Here is an 18827-nt window from a genome sequence, read left to right on the forward strand (position 1 = left end):
CCAATGACAGCAACTTCGGAGTGATCTTCCTGTCTTTATCTTGACCCATGAACCTCTCATTATATTATTACATGTTCTTTCTCCTGTCCAGCTGAGGAGGGCTTTGGTAGGTAGCTGGCATTGAACCAGGGTCAACCCACTGCACCCACACACCTGAGAAAGTCCAGTAGCAGGTTGGAGACAAATGCAGGCAAAGCAGCCTTATGGGGGCCTCCTGGCTGGAGGCAATCAGCTGGTCTGTGAAACAGAAGATCAGACACAAAAAGTGTGGCATTGCTTCTACCTCAGGTAGCTTTTTGATGTAAAGATATTTTTTAAGCCTCTTCTGATAGGCTTGATTCAAAACCCACCAATGTCCATGAAAGTCCCTTTTACTGACTTCCTGAGTTCTGATCTCTAAAGTTCTTCTGTTTTCTAGCCTATCAGTAAAAGCAAAATCAAATTATGTTTGCTTTTTTAGTAGGACAGAAATAGCAAATCCTTGAGGATATTTTCTTGTTTCCTTCTGAAAGCATGAAGATTTCTCCCTCAGATGCAAACCACAACAGTGAGATTCATCCTAATTTTATGTATCTAATGTCTTTATATAACTAATGATCAAGCATGACTCATCTCAGCTACCCGAGACATATACTTTGGGATGAGACAAAAAGCACCCCAGGCAACACTGATTCTGTTGTTTACCTCCTGTTTGACCATTACAGGTGAATCCTTTTCCAAGTGTTGGAAGTAGAAAACAACATCTCTTCAGTCATGTTAACATTCGTGTCGTGGAGCTCTTAACAAGTTTCTTGATGAGTCAGATGGCAGAGCTTCAAATGAATTAGGCATGGCTAGTCTGAAGTGTTTATTTTCTGCCTGTTTATGAACATACAGCTACTTAAAATACATACATGTCCGTTTTCTTGCATAATAGGTAGACTCTCCATTAGAAAGACTCATCTACTTGATGCCTGGCACCCTGTAGGGCCACTTACACGACTGCGAAGTGGATGTTTACTCCTCTTTGAGTTATACATCTGCTTAGCCGCATTTAATACGGGGTGGCAGAAAACTGAGTCCTCAAAAGTTTTCTTCTCTCTGACTGTAAATTTTTTCTCCCCTCAGTGCACAGCTACAGTAAATATTTTCCAGCAGTCAATCAAGGTATGGATTTAATCCGATGCAGATCTGAAGAGAAAAACATTTCCATTGACAGCAAAATGCGTAACTAACTCTGGGCATGTCTAACAAAATCATCAAGAAATCATGAGATACATAAACAGAGGTGGATTTTCTTCCTCCTCTCTCCTGTTTCAAAAGTTACAAATTAAATATAAAAGTTATTTTTTGAAAAATAATCCTGTGTGATATTTATTGACGTTAGGGCAGTTGGAGGCTAATGTTTTCTATTTATTCCCACAACGTATTAAAGATAAGCAATGGTGCAGCAGGACATGGTGCTGAGGAAAGACCTCCTGCTATTTCCAGCTGGTACCCTGTATCAAAGTAAATTCATTCATCTCTCTACTATGGCTGTTAATGTGACCTCTTGTGATGTGGGTTCCTATTCACTGGAAATGGGACTCTTTTTTTACAGGTGGCATATTCTGTAGTGTTAGGACACACCATTGAGCAATAAATAAATAAATGGCTTTTTTATAGTTTGTTCTCTCTCTCCCCACAGATGGGATAATTACAGTTTTAAATTACTGTTATTAACTTAATGACCTGTTGCTTGGTAAAGAGACCAATGTGAGGAGATTTTTATTGGTACTAGCAAACAGGACATGTGCAGTCCACTTCAAATGCTGGAGACAACTGAGATATGGTTTAGCCATTGATAAAGCCCTCATTCTGGTGAACTTCAATGGTGGGCAATTTTCTCATTCTCTGAGAAGTTCTCAGGGGCAACCCAAAACTCAGAAGTTGAGGTCTTGTAGATTATGTAGGCCTTTTCTGCTCAAATAGGATAAACAATGAACAAAACTCCTATTTAGGAACTTTACCACAGAGAACAACAGGATTAGAGTTGTTGGTAGGATGGACATTTTAAAAGATGTTTTTCAAGGCTTTGACTGTATGTTTAAATTTTGGCCAATATTCAGCAGTAAGCCAATAAACTGAGCCCAGAGCAGCATGTCTGCAGAGAACTGAGGCTGAAAAAAAACATGCTCTTTCCTGTACGAGGGAAACACCATGGGAAGGTAAAACTCACTGCAAAGTCATTGAAGAGAAGGCACAGTTGGGGTTTGTGTCACTTGAATTTGAATGTCTTACACCACACGAAGGTCAACCTTTGTATCTTGGCAGGTGTACTATCCAGCTTTGATACCTATTCCCAGGTACAATGAACTGCCCTGTGGAAATCCCCATTTCTCTCCACTGACTACAGAGAAAGACTAAACAGTTCAGCCACAAACATCTACACCAAAGCCCACATACTAGCCAAGGTAGCATTTAACATCACAAGTAAGCCAGAAGAAGCAACAGCTTATGGAGATGGGAACAAGTTAACAATATTTGCACCAACTACTCAACCAGACTGCATTACACCTCCTAAAGGAAACACCTCTTTTCACTATTAGAACTTGTTGTATAAAAATGTGCCACTCTTGCAGTTGGAATCTCACAGTAGCTCCCTGCAATGGTGTGTGAATAATGCATCAACTGCAGAAAAGGCTGGAGTCTGTGGGGGTTCCCTGAGGCAAGTGCACCATTGCTTTCTCCCTATTGTTTTCTGTAAACCAGGTTAATCGTTTACTTATTTCCAGCTAGAAATTTGTAGTTTTTGAATCATTGCTGTTAGGGATAAGTTTCAACCTGAGGGAAGCTTTTTTGGGGAAGGATATCCTTGTTAGTAAGCACTGAAAAACCTCAGTCTCGGCAAAAATAAAATCTTGTGCTGGAAGCAGAACAAGAGTTAAACACACATGTGGATATATTTTTGTCACACTGCTTTCTTTATGACTTTAATTTTTCCTGCCTTTTCCCCTCTCTTGGGAAAAGCTGGATCCATTTTCCTTCGAAGCTGAGACAGAAACATGAAAGTATGAGCATAAAATGAAAAGGGCTTCAGTCAAAGGATTAGTTCACAGTGAGAGTGAAGTACATCCTAAACATATAAATATCAATGAGGTCTCTCAAAGACGCCTTGATATGCAGTTGTACGCCATCTATCAAAGGTGATAAAAAGACAGCTAAAGTGAGAAGAAAAACCCTTAAGTTGAATAAAGTAAAAGTCACAGATCAAACCTTATTAACACCTGTCACGTTTAATGCCTGTCACGTACAACACCCACGTCAGAGGAAGAAATTAGCACCTCCTGACACATTCCCACATGTACAAAATGCAAGTAATGCACACGAAAGACACAAAAAAGGATGAATATTAAAGCAGTCACTCAAAAGGAGGATTCATCTCCTGCTCCTAGGTACGCATGAAGCAAAAAATAAAATGCTTATAGAGAAATTTATTATAGTCAGAAAAGCATCTGGGTATGCCAGGGACCAGAGTCAAAGCGTGGAAGCTGTGAAGAGCAGGTGAAGAAGAACTCAGTCTGATCAAATGTGGGTGAATAAATATCAACAAACTGAGAAACAATGAATACTTAGATGAGTAATAGAGCTAAACACTGATTTAAAACTCAGCACCTGTTTAGAAGGAAAACCAATCCTTTTTAAGTACCAACAAAAAGCAAGAGACTGAAGCCAGAGCAATGACAAACAGTGCTGTGACAGGAAGCCTCTACAGAATTGTGGTTGGATAGAGATAACAAAGGTAAACAAAGTCATGAATTTAAGGGATGTGTGTGTTTGACTTTTTCCCTTCTTCAGTACAGGTCAAAAAGACTGGAGTTTGCAATCATGTTTAGTGAAATGAAAAGACCAGAGTTTAGCTAGGAAAAAGAATTGTTCTGTATCTAATTTACTGTGTGATGAGGGAAAATGTATATTGATGAGCCATGTAGTCTTGTTTCATTGTTTTGCTGCTCTGTACAGCTGCACTAGCAATGCTGATATCTGGTCATCTGTTAACTTTTGGTGTCTATACATAAGCCACTGTCCCTTGCCGACAGCAATGATCAAGTCTCTGAAATCCTCCTTATCTCATAGAAGACAATGCCAGGGGCAACCTACCTCTGCTGGTCACCCCACTCAGATTTGCTTTATGGCCCCAATGTAAGCACAAATCAATAAATCTCTATTCAATTTAGGGACCCATTTAGCCGTTGAGAATCTGCCTTTCTAACTTATCATGGCTGCGTTTCATGGCAGTCACCTTCACCTGGGGCTCAGTTGCTCCTGGCTATGTGAGGCCAAGGACGACTCTGTGTGTGCATATATGTCATCTATAAAGGGAAGGCTGGGACTGCATTTTTTACTGAGAGAGTTACAGATGCTGCAGCCAACTCACTCTCTCTCTCTTTCTCTCTTCTACTCCTACCCCCATCAGGAGCTAGAAATGCTCCAGAGACTACAATAACCTACATTAGCTGGGAATGGTGCCAAAGTGGCTGTTGACTGAGAGTTGCTGGAGTCTGCTTCAGCATGGCCTTTCATACCCTCTGCACAACCCTCCTAAACCCTGAGGGATTAGTACCCCTCTGAGCCTCATTATACCATCCGTCAAAGAGCTCCCGATACGAGGGAATATGTCAGCTGGCCAAGGAGAGCTGGAGGCTGGGCAACACAAAGACCTTCATTCACTCCCAGTGGAGGCTCTTAATTTTTAGGCTTGCTGACTGCATGTATGCAGTGTAAAATGTTCAAAGTGACTACTTCCTGGCATTAGGAATTAAAACAAACAAGTAAACAGAGAAGCAATGTTAGGCTGCTTCTCCCCTACTATTAAAAACAGTTTTATGACCTGAAAATCGTATGCCAACTGATTTTGGCAGTGGTCTCTCAACTAATCTACTCCTCACATACATGCATCTGTCTTCTTACTAACAGCATTAGCTGACACCATGGGATTTCTTCAACAGATTTTTAGTGGGTTCTTCAACCCTAAAAATAAACAAGCTCTCCTGGGATATATGTTTGTCTCCTGAGCTCCCATGTGCAGGTTGCTGCATGATTCCTGCTGGCTGCATGCAGATTTATATCCTAGAGCTCTGTACAGACCTGCCATGTGGCAGTATGGGAGTGGAAGCCAATAGATGAGTTATGGAAGTCATTTGGCGTTTGCAGCAAAATGAATGCTATCTTCCACAGAAACATGAGGACTGATCTTATTTACCCTTTTGCATTTCTTACTGAAATGGTCAGTCTGTTGTGGGGTAGAGCACCTTCTACACTGGGACTCCTGTGACAGCTGGGGCTTCAGGCCTGGCTCTGTGGCAAATCATGGTGAAAAATAAACTAACTGAGTCACTTTATGTACACCTACTTTGAATATGGCAACTCATTCCTATTTGCATGTAGTTTCAGTTCTATCAGACTGTCACACCCTTTGGGGCTACAGAACTCAAAGCATTAGGAAATAGGCTGTAAGCCCTGCTTCAATATATGAGCCCAGCTGATGGATTTAGGGGATTTTTTTTTTTTTAATTACTGCACTTTGAGAGCTGGCCTGTGTGAAAATCTCTGAATCACAGAATCGCAAAAATATCTAGGCTGGAAGAGACCCCTGGAGATCATCTGATCCAAACTTCCATTGAAAGCAGGCCTTAAATTAGTTTATTCAGGGCCTTGACAAGCCAAATCTTGACTATTTCTGAAAAGGAAGACTCCACTGATTCTTTGGGTGACCTATTTCAATGTTTAATTGTTCTCACAGTGAAGCATATTTTTTATATCGAGGTGGAATTTCTCTTAAAGCCACTTGTGCTGACTGCCTCTTGTCCTGTCACTGCTCATTGTTGTGAAGAAAGTACATTCATCTTCTCTATAACTACCTTCGGGTATTGAAAGATTGTGATTCAATTCCCCCTCGCCTTCCCTTCTTGAGGCTGAACAAATGTACATCTTTTCTTCGTATGTCAAGTTCTCCAACCCTCTGATCATCTTGGTGACCTGGACTGTCTCCAATTCTTTAGCAACTTCAGAGACAAACTGCATTTGTCTTCACTTTCTTACTCATCTCGGCACTCACTGGCTGTGTTGCGTAAGGCACAAGATGCAGCCATGCAAGAATACGTTGCAGAAAATGACCTGTGTTCTCCTTTATGAAGCCTGAGGCAACTTTGCAACGGTGCTTCTTTGGCTGTAGGAAGCTGCTTTGGCTACAGTCTGCTGGAATTATACAACGGATCTATCCTGTATTCAGGTCTCTGAGACTGACAGTCTAATATACAGTTCATCTGTGCTAAGCAAACTTACCGATATAAATCATAGAATCATAGAATAACCAGGTGGGAAGAGACCCACCGGATCATCGAGTCCAACCATTCCTATCAAACACTAAACCATGTCCCTTAGCACCTCGTCCACCTGTGCCTTAAACACCTCCAGGGAAGGTGAATCAACCACCTCCCTGGGCAGCCTGTTCCAGTGCCCAAGGACCCTTTCTGTAAAGAATTTTTTCCTAATGTCCAGCCTAAACCTCCCCTGGCGGAGCTTGAGGCCATTCCCTCTTGTCCTGTCCCCTGTCACTTGGGAGAAGAGGCCAGCACCCTCGTCTCTACAACCTCCTTTCAGGTAGTTGTAGAGAGCAATGAGGTCTCCCCTCAGCCTCCTCTTCTCCAGGCTAAACAACCCCAGCTCTCTCAGCCGTTCCTCATAAGGCCTGTTCTCCAGCCCCTTCACCAGCTTTGTTGCTTTTCTCTGGTCTCGCTCCAGATCCTCAACATCCTTCTTGTGGTGAGGGGCCCAGAACTGAACACAGGATTCGAGGAGCGGTCTCACCAGTGCTGAGTACAGAGGGAGAATAACCACCCTGGACCTGTTGGTCACGCTGTTTCTGATCCAAGCCAAGATGCCATTGGCCTTCTTGGCCACCTGGGCACACTGCTGGCTCATGTTCAGTCGCTGTCAACCAACACCCCCAGGTCCCTCTCCTCCAGGCAGGTTTCTAGACAGACTTCTCCTAGTCTGTAGCACTGCATAGGGTTGTTGTGCCCCAAGTGCAGGACCCGGCATTTGGACTTGTTAAACCTCATGCCATTGGACTCAGCCCAGCGGTCCAGCCTGTTCAGATCCCTTTGCAGAGCCTCTCTACCCTCCAGCAGATCAACACTTCCACCCAGCTTAATGTAATCCGCAAACTTGCTAAGGGTGCACTTGATGCCTTCATCCAGGTCGTTGAGAAAGACATTGAACAGGGCTGGACCCAGCACTGAGCCCTGGGGAACCCCACTTGTCACTGGCCTCCAGCTGGATTTCACACCATTTCCCACCACTGTCTGGACCCGGCCAGCCAACCAGTTTTCCACCCAGGAGAGTGTGCGCCTGTGCAGGCCAGAGGCTGACAGTTTCCGAAGCAGAATGCTGTGAGAAACTGTGTCAAAGGCTTTACTGAATTCCAGGAAGATACATCCACAGCCTTCCCCTCGTCCAGCAACCGAGTCACTTTGTCATAGAAGGTGATCAGGTTAGTTTGGCAAGACCTGCCTTTTGTGAACCCATGTTGACTGGGCCTGATCACCCAGTTCTCTTGCATGTGCTTCATGATAGCACTCAAGATCACCTGCTCCATGACTTTCCCTGGCACTGAGGTCAGACTGACAGGCCTGTAGTTCCCTGGATCCTCCCTGCGACCCTTCTTGTAGATGGGCACAACATCAGCCAGCCTCCAGTCCAGTGGGATTTCCCCAGTCTTCCAGGACTGTTGGAAGATGATGGAAAGGGGTTTGGCCAGCACATCCGCCAGCTCCTTCAGTACCCTAGGGTGAATCCCATCCGGCCCCATAGACCTGTGGGTGTCTAGTCGGGCTAGCAAGGCTCTGACCACCTCCTCTTGGATCACGGGAGCCTCATTATGCTCCTCTAGCTCCTGGGTTAGTACACAGACGGAACGACCCTCCTTACAACTAAAGACTGAGGCAAAGAAGGCATTAAGTACCTCAGCCTTTTCCTCATCCCCTGTCACTGTTGTTCCTTCTGTGTCCAATAGGGACTGTATGGTCTCCCTAGTCCTCCTTTTATTGTTTATATATTTATAGAAGGATTTTTTGATATCTTTCACAGACTTTGCCAATCTGATTTCTAGTTGAGCCTTAGCCCTTCTGAATTTTTCCCTACACAATCTCACTTCCCTCCTGTAGTCCACCCAAGAGGCCTGTCCCCTCTTCCAGAGCCCATAAATGTTTCTCTTCTTCTTGATATCACTCAAGATCTCTCTGTTCAACCAAGCTGGTTTTCTCCCCTGCCGGCTTTTTTCCGGAACATGGGGATGGCTTTCTCCTGAGCTGCTAGGATTAATGCACACATAAAGTCCCTCTCTCAGAAAGCTAGTTTAACTGATCTCTTTAGAATGCTTAGACCATATGGTTCTGATTATTTACATAGATAAGTGTGTGTAATTTTCTCTGCCTAAAAATAACTGGACTTAGGGAAGGAAGATGCTTTTGTGTAAATTATTTAAAAATGGGAAAACTGCTAATCCCTTGAGAAAACCCTCACTAGTGTTGTTACATGGTGCCAGGAAGCCCCTGGGATGACAGGGCATGGGGCCTGGCCACTCAAACACACTTTGACCATGTCCTTTCACACCCCCAGTCTGACCACCCTGGCTGCTTCTGCTTTACTTAGCACACATTCCTGCAGAACAGCTGATGAAAGGCAGCTGCAGGGCAATTATAACTAGTGGTCTTATGAGTTGTGGCTTCTTTTCTCCCTTTAAGCTCCTAGTTTTCAACAATCCTTCTTAAACTCTCATGGAATGAGGTTCTAATGCGGCTGGAAGACTGAATGCAAACATCTGTGACTGCTCACAATCTAATTTGCTCTAAACTGCCTAGCAGCCTCAGGCAGGATGAGCTATGTGGATGTATGTGGTGAAAAAACTGGGTGGGTCTATCTAAATTCTAAACAAGGCTGGATAAGGGGCCTCTGCATATGCTTGGATAACATGGAAAATTCTCCTCTTCTCCTCCTCCTTCTTTGGGTGCTTTGAGGCTTGTGCAGTGGCTCCTTACAGCCACTGCATTTCCCCTCCACCTATCTCAGCCTTGGCTGGTTATGCTGCATCTTGGCATAAGAACAGAAGGCAGCTGGGCCATGGTTTCCTTTTAACTGGGGGTGTTTTTTGTTCTTGGCAGTTGGTTGTCCTAGAAACTGTGTCCTTCAGCTGTACCTATATCTACTGAAGGATTTCATGAGGTCTCCGATGCAACCATGAACATGATTGAAAATGTGCATACTCTTCATTTAAATGCAAATAAACAAACAATTAAACTTAAAATTTCTTCTTAGTTACAGCTTTATTCCTCGTGATCTTCTTCACAGAGCACTGATGCCTTTTTGCTGATGCTGAGAAAAAAATACTCTTTACAAGATTTATATAGATCTCTCTCTAACAAGGACTTTCAATAGCACAATTCATAACCTTCCTTCACCCTCTTTCATTTCCAGTCTCACCCTGTAAGAAAGTGTTTCTTGAGGGTGAAGTTGTGAGGGACCAGCTATTTCTGTCTCCCTGACATTTCTCATTACAATTTCCCTCATTCCCCCAAACAGTTTGTTTCTGACTGTCAGCATTGCACAATCTTTTTCATGACAGTGGAGGAGATCTGACATTTAGCTGAGCTTTGCGTAGGTTATTTGAGTGTAATAGTGCGGTGAATAGTTATCATTATAAATTTGGTGAAGTTGCTGTGGGAATATGAAAGTCATCATTCTCTGCCCTAGCTCCTCTCCTGTGGTAAGTGTTGGCCTGGCAGACCACTGACTCATGCCAGCTCCCCCCAGTTTCACATAAGAGCCGATTTGTGTGTCATCCGGGGCTTTAGATCTCGCATGCTTCTGTTGCACCTTCACATTTCATCCTCCCAACACCCCTGTGAAGCAGGGAAATAGAATTATGCCCATGTTGTACATGGGGACTTAAAACATGAATAGAGCATATAATTTCTCTTTGATTCCACACTGGAAGTCTGTGGGAGGTCAAGAGCTTAGCTCAGATTTCCCCCTTGGAAGCCAGCTGTCTTAACGCTGGATGACCTCTTCATCTCTGCAGCTACCTCCTTCAAGTCTACTGGAACCTCATCTTTTGCTTCTGTTTCTCAATCAGAGTTTTCACAGCAGAGCTCAGGCTTGGAGCTTTCCTCTGGGCTATGTTACAAAGGTCTGAACTGGCACTCAGTTAAGGAGATGACTGCCAAGGAAGTAGGGTCTAAAGCCTCTCAGCAGTCTGGTGGATGTCAGCCAGCACCAGGCACGTGGCACCTTCCTGCACTTTGGGAACAAGGAGAGGGGGTTAGTATTCCCGCCTTGCCTTCACATGGCCAGCCATATGGAATTGATCTCACTTATGTCTCATGAGAGACCAGATCCCCTTGTGCACCCCATCAGCCACGCAGTGACTTCAGGTCCAGCAGACAAACTGCCTCACCTACCACTGGGGTATACACATACATAATAATGATTACCATGGTGCACAGGTTTTGAGATAAAAATCTCAGATTGCAGCTTGAACTATGGTAGAAGATACCGAGAAGTGTTGAGTCAGAATCCCCTGATCATTTAAAACACAGTGACAGGGGAAAATGTTCCACTTGCCACCTTCTCTTCATCTGAAAGGCACTGTGATAAGCTCCTGATTGGTAAAAAGTATTTTCTTCTCTGCTGAAGAACAACTATGTTTTTTTCATGCTGGTAGCACAATTGGCGTTAGCCCCTCAAATCCTCTAAGGTTATACACTAACCAATAGCAACAGTGAGTTCCAGAGATCCAGTGCTGATGCACTTCTACAACACTCCTCGAATACTGTGTTCAGTTCTGGGCCCCTCACCACAAGAAGGATGTTGAGGCTCTGGAGCGAGTCCAGAGAAGAGCAACAAGGCTGGTGAAGGGGCTGGAGAACAGGCCTTATGAGGAGCGGCTGAGAGAGCTGGGGTTGTTTAGCCTGGAGAAGAGGAGGCTGAGGGGAGACCTCATTGCTCTCTATAACTACCTGAAAGGAGGTTGTAGAGACGAGGGTGCTGGCCTCTTCTCCCAAGTGACAGGACAAGAGGGAATGGCCTCAAGCTCTGCCAGGGGAGATTTAGGCTGGACATTAGGAAAAAATTCTTTACAGAAAGGGTCATTGGGCACTGGAACAGGCTGCCCAGGGAGGTGGCCGAGTCACCTTCCCTGGAGGTGTTTAAGGCACGGGTGGACGAGGTGCTGAGGGATATGGTTTAGTGTTTGATAGGAACGGTTGGACTCGATGATCCGGTGGGTCTCTTCCAACCTGGTTATTCTGTGATTCTGTGATTCTGTGAACACAAGGTCTGTCACTTGAAGTTCTCCTGAAAGAGGTTAAAAAAGCTCCAAATAAAACCAAGCTTTTGAAACACTGTGTTGCAGAGATATGTTCAATGTCACATGGGACAAGTGTTATTTCTGAACGTGGTCTGACTGAGAGTCATTCTGGAGCATGCACAGTGCCACAAAAATAGTCAGAGATATTCTTCTGAGATGACCTCGTAGTTACCTTCTTCCATCACAAACAATTCCTAGTTGTCAGAAATCATCCTTTTGCTGCTGATTTCAAGGGCTATGAAGAGTAAAGAATTCTCCTGTGGGCAAAGGAAGGTAGCTGGAGATTTACATGTTTTCAATGGAAGTACACTAAATCCGTATGTCTACATTTGGAAACATTCCCTGTTGTTTTTGGACAGGAAAATAACGAAGTTAAGCTTTTTGTTTCAAGAAAAAAAAAAGTCTAATGGAAGGAAATCAGTCCACCAAGCCAATTTTGGATTCTCTCCTACATTTTTTTTTAGGTTTAAAGAACTTTGAAAGGTAGGTAACACCAGCCAGAGGAGATAAAATACCTGAAGAATTCATATTCCACTTCCAGCTAACAAAGAGACCTTGTTTTAGGTTTGTTCCCAATACATTTCCCAAATTCTTATTTTCTCATGTACTTTGGGATGTTTTTCTTGCTTGAATTTACTTATTTGTCAAGTGTTAAAGCCTATCATTAGGTTTATAAGTAGTATGGGACCCTGCTGTTCCCAGACAAGCCTCAATAGCTTTACTTAAAACCTTCCATTTAAGGGTTACTCAACTGCAGAGTCTGAAGGCTGGGAAGAAAATATAAGCAGAAGAATTTTTCAGAAAGTAAACCAACAAGTCAGGTTAGGCCTGAATTTAATTTCTGTGAAATGAGGATTCAGACCTCTAGAAATGTCTCTGTATTTAGGCATTCCAGTGAAAACAATTTCGATTGGAATTATTCCCTTGCTGGGTTTATAAGCCAAGCACTGCTTCATTTTGTTAGAAAAGAAGAGCCAGATTTGTTAGCATCCAGTAAGTTTCACAGTCTATTTTCATTCTTTATGTGGAGAGAAATACAGAAAGTAAGTATGGAATGACAAAAATTGAAATGCAAATTAAGTCTGTAAAATTACTTGCTGTGAGCGACATAGATATGTAAACACAGAAAAAATATGATCTCAGGGTTGAAGACTTGCCCTGCTTAATTTCAAATCAGAGAGGAATTTCTGTACTTTCAAATTGCATTTTATGGTTGATGTTTGCAACGTTCTCCCAGGTGCATAATACAAAGGAGTATTAATTATTTAATAATGTGTACAGGCAGTCCATGTGAATAGAGAGAGTGGAAAATAAGAAAGATGAGTGGAAAGAAATAAAGAAAGCAACCTAATGTAAATAAGGAAACTTGTAAAGCTCTGTCCAAAAAACTTCAGGATTACCATAGCAACAGAAGACAGGAGCATGGCATGGACAGCATCTCCATTCCCCTCAAAGACAGTAGCTGCTGAGGGGAAGTAAGTTTCTGAGATGAGCTTTGCAGAAGTTTTTCTTGGGTATCCTTTGCTTAGGAGGTTGGAATCTGTTCCCTTAGAATCAGATGCTTTCCAGGAGATGTATAAACGTCCCTTCTGGCACTCAGTCCTTTTCTTTGGCAGAGCCTGGATCCTTCCCAAACAGTGACTGCTTCCTGGAAGAGTACTGTCTCTGCTTTCATAAAGCCAAAATAGACCTTCACAGCATGTAGTTTCTATATTTAGACCATGAATATCATACCAATGTCCCCTCCCAGATGTCAGACTATAGCCAAGCTAGAGTTTGGGGACCAAATTAGAGAAGACTGGGGAAAGTGAGGTTCCACAAATCCTACAAGTTGATTTTAGAAGTTGCACCAGTATGTTATTTGTGTGTCTACATGGGTCTTGAAAGCCATCTCTGTAGATAACATTGTAAGTCCCCACGGTAATGAAGCAATTTCCATTCAAACAATCCCACAGGTTGGCGCGGTTTCCATTGAAATTGCCAGGAGCTGTGTTTTTGTCTTTCAGTGGAAGCAAGTCTAGATCTTCATTGCTTTACAGTACTTTTTCATACGTGCTACGGCTTGAGAGAATTAAACAATTCATATACCAAGTTGAAATGGTAAACAATCAGTGAGGCGGGGCTTAAAATTCCCAGCACATAAGAAAAGATGGATTACTATAGCTTACTATAAAACTCCCCATATAGCCAAGCCTTGGGGTCCAGTGCCATAACACAATAAAGCCAGTGAAACTGTGATTAAACTCTTCTTCCCAACCCCTTGAAATTAAGACAGCAAAAATGCAGGAGGGGCGTATGACTCAAATTGTGACATATTTAGTTACCCACGGCTGTGGACCTGGCCTCCTAGTCTAGAAAATGGCTCTTAGGGAAAGGTGATAGCCTGCCCTCTCCAGCTAATCCAGGCAGGAAGGGATTTCATCCCCTTCCCTTTCTTACCATAGAGGGTAACTCAAGAGATCAAGGTTTTGAGGTACAAGAAAATTCACTCTGCCCTCCTGTGTGCCCTTATCCTGACAGAGAAGCACAGAAATCTGATGGTGCTGACACTTACAAAGGACTAAGATTGCAGTAGCCTGATGTTTTCACCCAAGACTCAGCCAGACTTGATGTAGACAAATAGACTCATTATTGCTCATTTCATCTTCCTCAAATGTTTTATAAACTAGGTATTGAAAATCAATGTATGAATTGCGCCATTTTGAAAATTGTGGGGAGAATCCCCACAACAATCAGGAGAAACTCAATTCAGCGTCAATAATTGTTGAACAGACAGTTTTATCGTTACAGCCTTAAGGCTTTGGAACAAAAGAAAAGATTTTACTTGTAGTAGTTGCTGGAGTTGAATTTTAATCACCCCAGACTATGAAGTTTTGTTGACATTTGCAGGCTCTGAAATAACATGACCTAGATTCTATATCTCCTTTTTCGCATTTCAGAAGCCCAGATTTGAGAAGCAGATCTCTGTGATGTTTTAATGATCTGCAATTTACACAAAGGAATGGGAGGCCTAATAGACAGCTTTCAGCATTACATTTTTTAGTAGGAAGTTTTACGGCACACACTGTCTTTTGATCCTGTATCCATATGCTGAATCTATATGAAGTTTGGTGTATGCAAGGATGGTAGGATTGTATGATAAATGGACACCAGAGTGTTTTCCCATCTCTTCTCTCCCAGTATATGTTGTTTATATAGATGTCACTGTATACTCTAACATAAAGACCATCTTCTACTTGATAACATTTACAAAATACATCTCAGCTGAACTGAGGGGAAGTGGGTAATTTGCCTGTCTGAATTTCTGTAAATAATAGATTTTATATTGAAACCAACTCAGTTAACCTTCTAGAAGAACTACGTTTTGCTTTAGATCTGAAACATCAGTAGTTTGCTTCAGTTCTCTTTGAGTGAAAGAGACTGTTTAACATTTTTCTCCTGTTACTCCCTCCTGAAGGGTTTAAGGGGCTATGGAAAAAATGGGAGAAAGATTGGTGGCCTTGCTTTCTATGTAAAAGTTTAATTCACTATCGAGTGTTGGTAGAGAAATTAATGATCATAACATGCCTTGGATATTCCTCCCTAATGCAGAAGAGCATTTATGCATAAGGTATGGAATTATGATCTTGAGGAAGAGCTTTTCATCTTATGTGTCAGGAGCAGAGATTACTTCCTTGATATTCAGATCCAAGTAATATCATAGCACATCCTATAAGAGAAATGGAGGTCATATCAGGACAGGGAGTAAGAAACAACTTGGAAAAGGAGAGAAATTATATATCTATATGGTTAGATAGAAGAATAGATATGTAAGAATTAACTGGAGTACAGGTTGAAAAAAAAAAAGGGAAAGAAAATACCTTCTGTCCAACTCAAACTGGGCAACCTAGAAAGTAGTTACAATTGTCCAAAAGGGGAAAAATCTTAAGAAAATTGAGCAGGTGTCCTGCAAGGGGAAATGTAGAATAATCCAACTACTTTCGAGGGGAAAGAAAGGAAGTTTTTATTAATTACAGATGAGTGCAGATGAGATCCTGTGATGTAGAGGACAGTCCCCTGGCAGTGATTTGCACTGGAACTGATGACATCATAAGAAGCTTCATTGCACAGATCCTGAGAGACACTACAAATGAAAGGAGAATTGTTTCTCAGGAGCAGAGAGGCAAGGTGCTGGGGAAAATAGATGAGCAACTTAAGGACGATCATTTTGGTTCTATAATGTTGGAAGTGAAAGGAAAAAAGGAGATAATGTTCACCACAGCTCATGTTATCATTACGGGCCATATACAATTACAGGTCTGAAAGAATGCTTAAATACTTACTGATTTCCAGTACTAAAGTGTAAGATGTTTAATAGTTACCACTTCTGCCCAGCTTCCATTTGATAACTCAGCTGTCTTCTCCTTAAACATTTGTTTGCAATGTTGTAACGTAAGTGGCAAGTCTTAATAAGCACTGTAAAATGGTTATCTGAATACCCCTGAAAGTCCACAAAATCATGATCTCCTAACACAAGCAAGCTTTTTTTTTTTTTTGAAAAAAGGCGTCCTATAGGAAAAAGCACCTGTGAAGCACATAAATTTCCAAATTGTGAGGAACAGAAAAGAAATAGGAGTTAATAACCATGAATGTAATTTACAAGTTATAAAATTTAACTGGTTGATGGAAGAAGTTGAACAATCAGCAACAATTGACAGGATTAGAGAACAAACATTTTAGGGGGGTAAAAAATGCTAAGTTCAAGTATAAGTCACTTACTGAACACTGAGGTAAAATCATTTAATAAGTATAAAATCATAAATAGTAACATGAAAATGTTCAGCAGGTATTTTTGTTCTGTGTTTGAAGGACACAAAACAAAGAAGAATACCCCAGCCTAAATGATGTTGGTATGAAACAGAATTTTTATGGTCTATATCAAAAGATTCTATGAATTGGCTTTTATTTCCAGACTTCTTCAAATAAACAAATCAAGGAAATAATTTAAAAGTCAAGAAGGGCTGAGGCAAGAATTACCCTAACCTTCTGTGGTTGTTTGGTAATTCATCCTGATAAACACAGCAACATCATCTCATTAGCTTTGTGATTCCTGTGGTTAGAAAAGGGATAAACTGGGAAGGCTCAGTCAGGCTACAGCTACATGATTAAAAACATTTTGAACTTTTTACTTGGTAAAATAAAGAACATAATGTTAGAATTGAATCCTCCTTATCTAACTGCAGAGTGAATAGACTGATAGTTTGGGCGCAGAACTACGGTACAGCACTGTGTGGTAAAGAGGAGTTGCAGACAAACTACTGCTCTGCACATTTCAGACTCTTCCTATCCCTGCAATGGGCTGCAAAAGAGAACCACTCCTCGTGGTTCTGTTTTCCCATTTCTTGTACTCATTTTTGATGTAAGGGCTTGTCTGTGGTATATGAAAAAAAGCAATCATCCTTGGTAAAATTCCAAGAAACTGAGTGTCTTGGGAGAAAATTAATACGCCTTTGCTTTGAGCTATCATGTAACTATACTAAAACAATCTTGTTTCATAGCTATAGTTTCCTACATTTTTTAATGTTTATGAAGCTCTTTGGATATGAAGTGTATACTTTTATTACCTTGCAGAACTCAGTGATCTGAAATATTCTTATAGTCTAGTTCCTAGAAATAATTGTCAGGTTTTGCTTTGTTTGGAAATAGCTCAATCCTAAATTGCTGTTATTTTTGAATTAAAGTATTTTCTCTTTTTGTGCTTTATTCTTCAAGTGATGTCCCAAGCTGTACCATCCTATAATAATTCAGTGACATGGCAAGGCTAGACTGTAGCACTAAGAAAAACGTATGGCAGTTTTAGATAACATCACAAATTGTGATGTGAAGAAGACAATAAACAAAGTTTACTCTCTTTTCAAAGGCTGTTTTGCAAAATGTCTTCATAGGAACTCTCGAGACTGAAATATTGACTTAGGGGACCAAGAGGCTTGAAGGAATCACTTTCTTTTCAATGCAGTTCCATTTAGTCCTTCTGACTCAGTGAGAAATCTAGAACAGTTATATTATATTAGTATGAGTAATTTGCTTTACTTCTTTCCTGTCCTTGTATCAACAGTTTTCCTTGTAGCAAACAGAAGATACAGTACAGAACTGCTCAGTTAGTAAAGCTTTTTTAAAGAAGTGGATGTTGTCAAATCAGTATGCATGCTCGTTTTGTTTTCTGAATTCATTATGAGGTCTCTAAAGGCAACTTCTGATTTATTACTCCAGGAATTATTATTGGAACTATTAATGCTCATGGTACCTAGTCTCCTGCTGATAATATTTCTGTTGTAAACATCTTAAAGGAAAGTTAATAACTTAGTCTATTTTAGACTACAAAACCTCATTCCCACCATTTTCAATGGGAGCAGGGTAGCCTCGGTTGATTCCTACTGATTTCAGCAGGATGTTAGGAGCTGTCTAAATAGGAATTAGAAATCTAAATACTTTGTTATAGCAGGGGCTTAGGGAGTAATAAGATGGATTTCTGTTATAAGCTGGGAGCTCATCAGCAGGAAATAAATAAGAAGAAAGACTTGTGTGTAACATTCAGATAAAAGCTGAGCACAAGACACAGAAATGATTCATCTGTAAATAAGGTAAAAGCAGTTCTGGAGTATTTCAAGGAAAATATTTCCAGAAGGAAAGTGTTAAGTTGTGCTGCACACTGTTCTCATCACCCATTTGAAAAGAAAGATGAGTTTATACTGCAGGAGTCACAGATAGAGAGGTCATGATTGTGACTAGGGAAGGGAGAGTTCACCATCTGAAAAGAGTCTACCTAACCTGGGGTCTTGTCTGGTCTTTTAGAAGGAAGAGTGAGAAGGGATGTGACTGTTTGCTATAAATACACCATCAGTGAACAGCAAGGAAAGATCAGCATGAATTAATTTAAGGGATACAGCTACAAGAACAATTAGGAACCAACTGTTTATGGATAAATCTGGGTTGGAAGTTAGAAGAATGCTTCTGATTGTTGTGGCAGTGAAAGTCTGGAAGACCCTCTGGTAGTGGTAATAAGGACAAAAATCCCTCCTCCTGTTATTTTTTTTCTAAGCTGACACAAGATAAGCTTAAAAGCTGATCTCCATGATACATAGCAGCTGGGGATAAGATTTGGCCCAAGAGATTCTTCCAGTCTTCTGTTTCTAGGGGATGTTTGGGATTGTTTAGATACAGGATTGCCCTCTTCTGTCTCTTGAGTAGACAAGGATTTTCAGTGGGGGCTAGTTCCTGCCAATGATTTCTATGTGACATGACACAAACAGTTTGGATCACGACAAAGCCTCTCACTATCTCCAGTGAGTCTAGTCCAGGGAGATCTCCCATTTTTCTGGGGACAAATTCATCCTAGAGGATGAATGAGGAAATCTCAGAAATGTAAATACAGTGCCATTTTTTAAAGTCTCAACAAAGATGC

Source organism: Phaenicophaeus curvirostris, chromosome 3 (assembly GCF_032191515.1).
Source record: "Phaenicophaeus curvirostris isolate KB17595 chromosome 3, BPBGC_Pcur_1.0, whole genome shotgun sequence".
Classification (NCBI taxonomy): Eukaryota; Metazoa; Chordata; class Aves; order Cuculiformes; family Cuculidae; genus Phaenicophaeus; species Phaenicophaeus curvirostris.